The sequence below is a fragment of the Pelecanus crispus genome, chromosome Z (assembly GCF_030463565.1).
Source record: "Pelecanus crispus isolate bPelCri1 chromosome Z, bPelCri1.pri, whole genome shotgun sequence".
NCBI lineage: Eukaryota > Metazoa > Chordata > Aves > Pelecaniformes > Pelecanidae > Pelecanus > Pelecanus crispus.
Window position 1 is genome coordinate 56,687,186 of NC_134676.1, and position 10,174 is coordinate 56,697,359.

The following is a 10,174-nucleotide window of genomic DNA, read 5'->3' on the forward strand; positions in this document are numbered from 1 at the left end:
TCAGTTTCTGAATCTAGCTTTTCTCTTCAAATGGTGATTTTAATATTATTATCTATAAGTTATTTGTTTTTCCTAGCTTCTTATTTAGTGTCTGTTCCTCTGTCTGCACCACAAAGCAATTTTATGAATTAAAGTTCCAGTCTGTTTTTTCATCATCTGTTATATACTGAAGATGACAGGAATGATTGCTGCAGGGCAAAACCAATAAAGAACTTACAGTTGTGTGACTACAAGCAAGAAGGCGGCAGAGGGTGGTTTTAAAACTGCCTCTTTCCTGCAATTGACTGAAGAAGTCTTCACTGGGTGCTCTATAATGTACGACGCAAATCTGTCTGGGGTGGATCTGACCCATCCAGAATTGCTGTGAAGCATGAGAAATTCTTCCCTGCTAAGGCAGATTCATGGCCTGTCAGTGGTGGATCTGTAGCACAAATGGGCTGTAGTGTAGATTATGAGAACATGACATAAACAGAGGTGTGTAAACTACAACTGTTTCAATCTTCAGTGATTTTAACACATCTCGGCAGCAATTTAGTTGGCAAGAATGCTTTCCTTGTGCTGGCTTCCTTGTTTCATTGCTCTTTCAAGCCTAGAGGGGAACTTTGTATTCATAATAATAATGGTGTGTCAAAACCATCTGTTCAGTAATCTGTGCAGATATGAGGGAGGAGGGGTAAAATTTCATAGACAATCTCATCTAATTTTTGAGGCCTTCATTATAAATCTCTTAAATCTATCATTCTGGTAGCATACTATATGTTATAATATATATCTTCTCTGTGGATACTCACATTTTATGCCATACATAGCACTAAAATGAATATGCTGGAGCTATAATATTCCTGTGAAGGCTGATAAGATAATACTGTAACCATTTCAAGGACAGAAAGATGGAATTGTGCAGAGTGTGAGTGATCTGCTGCTTCTTTCATAAAGCACTGGTGGTAAAAGCTGAAGCTGAAGTATACGACCACTCTTTTTCAGTATTTTCCTCTAGCAAGAGAGCTTCATTTCATCATGATGTGGAGGAAAGCTTGAAATTAATTTTTAAGGTAGGGTAACCTTGTCATTTCCAAACTGAGAGCTGAAGTGGATAATTAACAAGGGGGGTTGCCTCTCTTTTCTGTCTCATTATTCATGCAAAAAAGTGGACAGTTGCCTTGCTGCCTGTGCAGACATTTGTTTTGGGCATTAATTCAGTAAGTTATGACTTTAGCATATTGTAAAACCACTGAAAACAAACAGTAGATTGTTCTGAAAAATTAGGAGAGTCCTTATGCAATTTTAACTTTCTTTGAATAAAAACATACAAGTACACTCAACCACACTGATTTTTTGTTAATTTGCCTGTGATGCATAAGTCCCACCAGCCTTCACTTGAATCATTCTTAGGATGACAGTAGCAGTTTGCATTGCCCGTATTCTCACAACCCTCATAATAAAGAAATCTCTTCCTTATGTCCAATCTAAATCTACCCTCTTTCAGTTGAGAACCATTGTCCCCGGTAAAATGCTCTTTCTCTGACTTTCTTGTAAACCCCCGTTAAGTGCTGAAAGTCCACAATAAGGTCTCTCTGGAGCCTCCTCTTCTCCAGGCTGAACAACGCCAACTCCCCCAGCCTTTCTTTGTAGAATAGGTCTTCCAGCCCTCTGATCATTTTTGTGGCCCTCCTCTGGACCTGCTCGAATAAGTCCATGCCTATCTCGTGCTGGGGAGCCCAGAGCTGCATGCAAAAATCCAGGTGGGGTCTCACAAGAGCAGAGTAGAGGGGGAGAATCACCTCCCTTGACCTGCTGGCCGTGCTTCTTTTTAGGCAGCCCAGGATATGATTGGCTTTCTGGGCTGCAAGCACACATTGCCAGTTCATGTCCAATTTTTCATCTGCCAGTGACCCCAAATCCTTCTCCTCAGGGCTGCTCTCAAGCCATTCATTCCCCAGTCTCTATTAATAGTGGCGATTGCAATGACCCAGATGCAGGCCCTTGCACATGGCCTTGTTCAACTTCGTGGTGTTCACGTGGGCCCAATCCTCAAGCCTGTCAAGGTCTCTCTGGATGACATCCCTTCCCTCCATACTCCCAACTGCACCACTCATCTTGGTGTCATCCACAAACTTGCTGAGGGTGCACTCGATCCCACTGTCTATATCATTGATCAAGAAATTAAATAGTGTTGGTCCCAGTATGGACCTTTGAGGGACATCACTTGTTAATATTTTTCACTTGGACGTTGAGCCATTGACTGTAACTCTTTGGACATGGCCATCCAGCCAATTCCTTACCCATTTAACAGTCCACCCATCAAACCCATATCTTGCCAATTTAGGGGCAAGCATGTTGTGGGGAATCTTATCAAAGGTCTTTCAGAAGTCCAGGTAGATGACATCTGTAGCTCTTCCCTTGTCCACTGATGCAGTCATGCCATCATAGAAGGCCACTAGATTAGTCAGGCATAATTTTCCCTTTTAGAAGCCATGTTGGCTGCCTTCCATATGTTTTGACATAATCCTGTAACTCCATGTTTTATTAGAACACTTTGCTATGCTGTGTCTTCTAACACCTTCAGAGCATAACCTGAACCAATTTTTTCAGGTCAGTAACAACTTACATCTTGAATGTACTATGTCATATTGCAATATAATTAAATTGTCTCTGTTTCCCTTCATCCTTCACATTTAACTTTGTTTCAACACTTCTTTCTACACTTCTTCTTTTCTTCCTAATTTTTTGCATCTTTCAGCGAAGGAGATTCTATAGTAGGAAACAAGAGTGTGACACAGGTTTGGACATAAGGAAGAAGGCTAAGGAGTTGACCTGCATCTCTCCATCGGGTCAGTGCAGACCTCATCATGTATTTGCCTTGTCCTGGGGCTGCTCTTACATGTACCTGCTTTGCCCAGATTATCTGGAGATAGACAACTTTTCAGCTCAGAGGTGGTTCAGTGCAAAGTACTCAAATGCTCTTTTCCTCTTGACACAGACATTAATTTGTTCCCTGCAACCCAGTCTCTTTCATATGTAGATGTCTAGCTATGAATTAGAAGACTACGTGCTGGGACCTTCCAGTAAATTCCTGAACTCAATTAATGTAATTCTGTCCTGGTTTTGGCTGGGATAGAGTTAATTTTCTTCCTACTAGCAGGCATAGTGCTGTGTTTTGGATTTAGTAGGAGAAAAATGTTGATAACATGCTGATGTTTTTAGTTGTTGCTGAGTACTGCTTATGCTAGTCAAGGACTTTTGAGCTTCGCATGCTCTGCCAGGTGCCCAAGAAACTGGGAGGGGGCACAGCCAGAATAGTTGATCCAAACTGACCAAAGGGCTATTCCATACCATATGACATCATGCTCAGTATATAAACTGAATATATATTCAGGGGGGTTGGCCGGAGAGCAGTGATTGCTGCTCGGGAACTATCTGGGTATCGGTCGGCAGGTGGTGAGCAATTGCATTGTGCATCACTTGCTTTGTATATTATTATTGTTATTATCATTATTATATTGTTATTATTATCATTACTATTTGACTTTATTTCAGTTATTAAACTGTTCTTATCTCAACCGAGGAGTGTTTCTTACTCTTACTCCTCCGATTCTCTCCCCCATCCCATCAGGGTAGGGGGAGTGAGTGAGCGGCTGCGTGTTGCTTAGTTGCTGGCTGGGGCTAAACCACAACAAATTCTTAAATTAATGCTTAAATTTATTCACTACAGTTTTGTGGTTAATGTGTGTGTCTTCTGTTATGTTAAACTGTTCAGCTGATTCTTTTAAATGATAACAAATTGGGACTGCGGGTATTTGATGATCAAAGTAAAAGTAAATATCCTGCCTATTGCATTCCAAGTGTGTTTTATTCTTCTGCTTCTGCTTTGCACATAGGCTATCCTGAAGGTCTTCTTGGCAGAATTTGCTCAAGCATTAAAGCAGACTGCAACAAACTTTGTGGATGCTGCTGTGGAAATTTATCAAAGCATGAGTATTGGTCTTCTCCCAGCACCAGACAAATCCCGTTATGTTTTTAATTTATGTGATTTGTCAAAGTGTGTCCAAGGTAAGATAAAGCTGTTTTTAAACTGATGCTTTCTAGCACCCTATTAAGTTGGTTAGGAGAATTAAGAGCACTATGCTCTCTAGCATTGACCTTTGCAGTACTCCACTTTCTCATGCTTGCATCTTCAGAAACATTTTTTTTTCCTCTTTCGCCATCTGATGTAATTGGATTTTCTAGGCCAAGGTAAATGATTTTCAGTTAATCGCCCTTGTACTTTAGTCTTTCTTTCTCTGCTTGCAGGCTAGATGAAAGAAACTTATAGTTTTCTGTAATATTTTTTTTTCCCCCAAAAGGTGTAAAAAGAAGGCAAATGCAGTGGAAACACTTAAATTGAAAGGATTGTGTATAAATTACTGTAAATATATTTGCTTTGCAGAGATAATAGGGCATATATATTCACATTCTGTCCTCTAGCTCCTTTGCTTCTTCAGCTGCTCAGGTATCTAATGTGTGTTGCCTGAAAGCCAAATTAACAAACCCCTTTTGATTCACATTTCCCTCTTTTACTTTAAAACAGATATGTGAGTATACACAGGAATACTTTAAAGAGAAGGCATAGGCTTCTAGCTTCCTTTTCTGATTCTGCCTTCTGTTTGCCTTCTCAGTTAATTCTGCCTCTGCAGTTTGTTCCCACTAGATTTAAAATATTATTTCCAAAGAAATATGGTCCAGATTGGTTAGAGCCAGAGAAAGGCAATGAATTCTGCAAGTGATATGACTAGATTTACATATAGCACATTAGCTTGCAGGGACAATGATTATTTAGTTCATAAAGGAGAATACTCAGTGTAAATTAGCTGAGATGCCAGTAATTCTGAAAGTCACACTGAAAAATTATCAGTTCTTAATTTTTTACTTTCCCATAGCTTTCCCATAGCTAAAGGAAGAGTGGACATAAAGAACAAAATGGGTAATATTTTGTAACTAATAATACTTCATTCAGATTATGATCTACCAGTGGGATTCATAGTGAAGCCAGTCATCAGACACTATTATGACAGACCAGTTTTATTACTTTAAGTAACATGGATAGTTCTCCAAGATAAACTAATCAAAATAATCCAATGGAGCTTCATGTCACTAAAAGAGGGGTTGCTGAAATTAAGCAGAACATTTTTCTTAAAGTAACATACAAATGGGCTTGATACATATATTAAAGGAACTTACTGCACCTTTGAATCATCTGTCCCTAGCCAGAATTAAAAAAAGAAAAATTTTTGTAGATGTCCACTCTGCATAACCAAATATAAGATTGCAGTTTTTACCTCCCTGCTTAAGTTTGTGCACTGAATTTATTTTTATAAACGTCACAAACACTTTAAATAGCTTTTCTTATGAGGTAAGTTGAAAACATTGACGAATAACATATGCACACTCTAATATTGAAATTAGTAATGTTAATAACACAAACACACATCAATATTTCCTTTCTTTTTTTCTTGTTTTCACTTTTAACAGGCCACTCTGTCCAGTTATGATTTCTGTGCCATTCCAACTCAGTTCCTAATTCCATTCCATGTGATGGAGAAACAGTAAAGGATGATGAACTGTTTAATTTCTGAATCTGAATTTTTCATAGACTTAATATTTTACCATTTCACAATCTCTCTCTTTTCTTCTTCCTTTAGCATTATTCTTCCTGTGTTTTCTGCCACAGACATTTGCAGGCACTGTATGATTTTGTATAATGATTTGTCTCACTTTTTACTTTATTCTGCTTCTTTTTTATTCATATTCTGATGCTGCTGGATTACTGAACACTCTTCACTGCCAGTAAGGCTCTCTGAATGAACCTGACAAATTCTTTTCCCACTTCTAAAGGTTTTTAAAGATTATGTTAACATAGAATTAAACTTTCTGATTTTATCCAACAAAATACTGCATCTGGTTTTTACATAGGTGTTCTCCACAGTGATCCTGAAGTAGGGGGAGACCAAATGCAGGCTATGTTGCCACGAAAGCCGAAGATTTTTCCATGACCACCTCATCAACAGCAGAGACCAGCAGTATTTCTATCCTATGCTGTCTGAAAAGCCAGTAAGGAAATCAGCTCCCTTTATTTCTATTGCACTGGGTATGCAAATATGTCCCACACAAACCTGTCTAACTTTGAATATTGATTTGTAGCCAAAAGGTTTGGAATCCCAGAATATATTGTGTGTAAGCCAATTATATTTTGTGACTTTCTTAAGGTGAGCTTACCATAAAAATAATTATTTTAAAATGTCTGATATAACTGTGTTGTGGTTTAGCCCCAGCCAGCAACTAAGCACCATGCAGCCGCTCGCTCACTCCCCCTGCCTTGGTGGGATGGGGGAGAGAATCAGAGTAAGACTGAGAAAAATCCTGGGTTGAGATAAGAACAGTTTAATAATTGAAATAAAGTCAAATAGTAATGATGATGATGATGATGATAATAATAATAATAATAATAATAATAATAATAATATTAATAATATACAAAGCAAATGATGCACAATGCAATTGCTCACCACCCGCCAACCGATACCCAGACAGTTCCCAAGCAGTGATTGCTCCCCCCCGGCCAACACCCCCCTCCCCCCCCAGTTTATATACTGAGCATGATGTCGTATGGTATGGAATAGCCCTTTGGTCAGTTTGGATCAACTATTCTGGCTGTGCACCCTCCCAGTTTTCTTGTTTACCTGGCAGAGCATGTGAAGCTCAAAAGTCCTTGACTAGTGTCAGTACTGCTTAGCAACAACTAAAACCTCAGTGTGTTATCAACATTATTCTCATACCAAATCCAAAACACAGCACTATGCCTGCTAGTAGGAAGAAAATTAACTCTATCCCAGCTGAAAGCAGGACAAACTGAAATGATGGATGGAAAACAGAAGGGAGTGAAGCTGCATATGTTCACAAGACAATGGGACACAAGCTTTTACATTTAACAGGGAAAGTATACTTTGGCACATGTAATGAAATGTCTATTAGTAAAATTAGAGTTTTGCCCAGCTGTGGTCTCAGTCTGTCAAAAAGCAAGTTGCCCCTTGTAAACAGACTGAACTACATATAACACTGTAATCATTGTAGCCCTAGAGATCTTAAAAGGATTTCTTAAAAATTCTGGTAATGAAGAGATAAGCAGTAGTTTTATCTTCTGTTTGAAAGTCTGTCAGAGAACTAGCTGATCTATTTTTCACTAGAGGAAGCTGCTAATGCTTTTGGGCTATTAATAGTAATGTGTTTGTAGCAGTACAGCAAGGGTTTGGTGGTGCCTCTTCTCCAGCAGCAATGCTGTCTTAAAACATTCCAACTTCCTGCCAGCTCTGACCGATTCCAGCATATACCACTTCTTCCTTGATACCTGTTTGTGCCACTGCACAGTAGGCTCATTCAGCAACCCCCCTTTCCCACAAAACCAGTAACAAAACAACATAAAAATCCACAATTTTTCCACTTTTTTATTTTAAAGACTGTTTGTTTCCTGATTTGGTTTGTGGTGTGGTGCACAATCAATCTGGAGAATAGGAAGGAAGCAGGGCAAGTGTGGGGAATACCACAAACTGGAATAACATGCAGACTACATAATACTGCCTGCCTACCCACAGCCTAAGGAGGTAAATGAGGCAGAGTTTATAGGAAAAGGTGGTAGCTTTTATTACACCAATTAATGTTTTAGTTAAAACCAACAGGTATGCTTTCAGGCATGCAGGGAAAGCCCAAAGTTGGGTTCCTGTCCCTGAAAGCTTACTCATGTTTCAGTAGAGGCAACAGATTTAATAAAAGACATTGCTTTTTCTCGTGGTGTTTACTGGTGACTAGAGAAGTACTGAGATGCTGAAAAAGACAAAGTTTACATCTTAATTGTAGAATAAATGGCTGAAATGAGTTTATTTCCCCTTCAATAAGATTTCTTGGAAAGGTGAGATCCTGCTGTAGTTCAAGAGTAAGGTACTTAGCAGATATACATGGATGATACCAATAACAGGGACAGCTAATTATCCTCTCTGTCCCTTTGCAGGTCCCGTGGGAGGGTAGATTACACAAAACATTTTGATCATTCAACTCCAAGGAAAAAAACAGGAAATGGATCGGTGTCTGACACCGCTTGTTTCAACTAGAGACAAACTCCAGCCTGAAAGATCTTTTTTTTAAAAACAAAGGATTTCAGCAAAATAATTATACTAAAAAGGAATTTAAGATACCCCGTTATCACTTAACTAGATCAGATCACTTAACTATCCATCACAAGACGTTTCAGAGACAACCGTAGAAGTAAGTGTTTCTGCATTCTCCTCTTCTCTGCACAGGTGAAGGTTTTATTTTGCTTTGACTGACTTCTGTAAGTGGACAATCAAGACTTCTAGGAATTACTTTCTAACTACTCCCAGAAGATACCTCATTGTGGAGATAGGTAGGAAGAATTAATTTGGCGTGTAAGTTAAAATTGAGTAAGAAAGGATGCATAGGTACAGGGTGAGAGGTACAACAGCTGAAATATTTGAGCTACATTGTGAGAGTGATTTGGCAGAAAATGAGGCATGAAACACAGATTAATTGTAATTAGAATGTCAGTTTCTCATTTTGGCCCTATATTGAAAGATGTGGAGGTGGAGCTTTTAATGAGCTGAAAAACTAAACTGAGAATGGAGATAAGGGTCTAAACACACTGGAAAAACTAAGCATGTATTTTAAGCATGAATTTTTGGCACATAAAAAATAAATGTATTTATAAGCCTGTTGCTAAATTTCCAGTTTTGAAAATGTGAGCAAGTAGATTGCAGGATGTTTTAGGTCTGTGCTGCTTTATATATTTTTTCCATGGTTTTATTTTCTTCAGATAATTTCCACTCAGCTGGGAAGAGAAAAAGCTGATCGACTATATGAAGATCTGGCTGACATGGAAACAAACAAATGGTGTTAGACCTGTCATCAGATGTAATCTGTGGTAACCTAAAATTGAAGGAGATAGTTGTAATTTACTGAAAACAGTAGCATCCCATGCTGAGCGCTGGGATCAAGAGCTCAAGCAGCTGTACAGACAGCCACCTGGATATCTTGACTTGAATGCAACTGCAGTCTAAACGTGGAAGCTGCATAGCTGTATACCCATGTCTTGCAATAGACAGTACACATACTTCCCAGAAGCTCTGCCTTGTTTAAAAAATAAAGCTAGGATGCTACCTACCCATACATTTTTTTTTATGGGGAGCAGTTATCTATGGTGATTATCTATATCAAAGTCAAGGGTGGTTTCAGCTTCTCTAAACTTTTGTACGATCAGTACAGTTTTAGTGACCATCCTTCTATCAGTAAGGTTTTAGTGACCATCCTTCTATTCACCTGTTCCAGAATCTCTTTCCATTTCTAGTCTAAATTTCCTTCTACGCACATTTTAAAGCTCCCTTGCCTTTTTGCCTTTGACTCCTGTCAGTCCTTGCATGCTGAAGGCACTCCATGAGCTCTTAATATGAAGGCACTCTTAATATGAAAGCTAAGTTATGAGTCTTTCTGACTTCATAACTTGTGGACTTAAAAAGGAAACTGTGAAGAATGTGTTTGGGGTTTTTTGGGGGGGTTGTGGGGTTTGGTGTGTTTTTTCCCTCCCTTTTAATAGTTTGAAATGCTTTTCTAATGTTTAGCAGCTATTTTTCTTAATCTGCCTTCCATATTTTATATAAAGTGTAGTATTTATTCTGTTAATATCAATTTTTGTGACTGCTTTCTGTGTTTCAATTGTTGCAAGTGGTAATCAAATGTATGTACAATCTTGCCTGTAGATTGTTATAGAGGATTTCTTGAAAGACATAAATATTCTCTGTGCTGTGGAATTACCTAATATATTTGAAAAGGATGAATTAGATAGGCAGCTATCAAATCTAAAGCAAGAGAAATAGAAGTACTAGGACTGGATTATAGCAGATAGGATTTCCCATGGGAATCAAGATACTAATTTTTAAAGAAGTAAAACCAAAATTCTAATAAGTGTATTATATACATTGTTTATTTATCTTATTTGAAAAGAGGAGGATATTACATTTGCTCTATAACTGAAAAGACCACTGTGGAGGTTTTTTGATGAATACAGTGCTCTGTCAGGTCTGGACAGAATATTGATATCCTGGGTTTAGTGAGAGGAATTCAGTAGGCAAATAAG

The 10,174-nt window shown here is 38.4% G+C and overlaps 1 pseudogene; it reads left to right on the forward strand.

Moving 5' to 3' along the window:
- The first annotated feature begins 2,501 nt into the window (after positions 1-2,501).
- Positions 2,502-8,941, forward strand: LOC142596728 (dynein axonemal heavy chain 6-like; annotated as a pseudogene).
- The last annotated feature ends 1,233 nt before the right edge of the window (positions 8,942-10,174 follow it).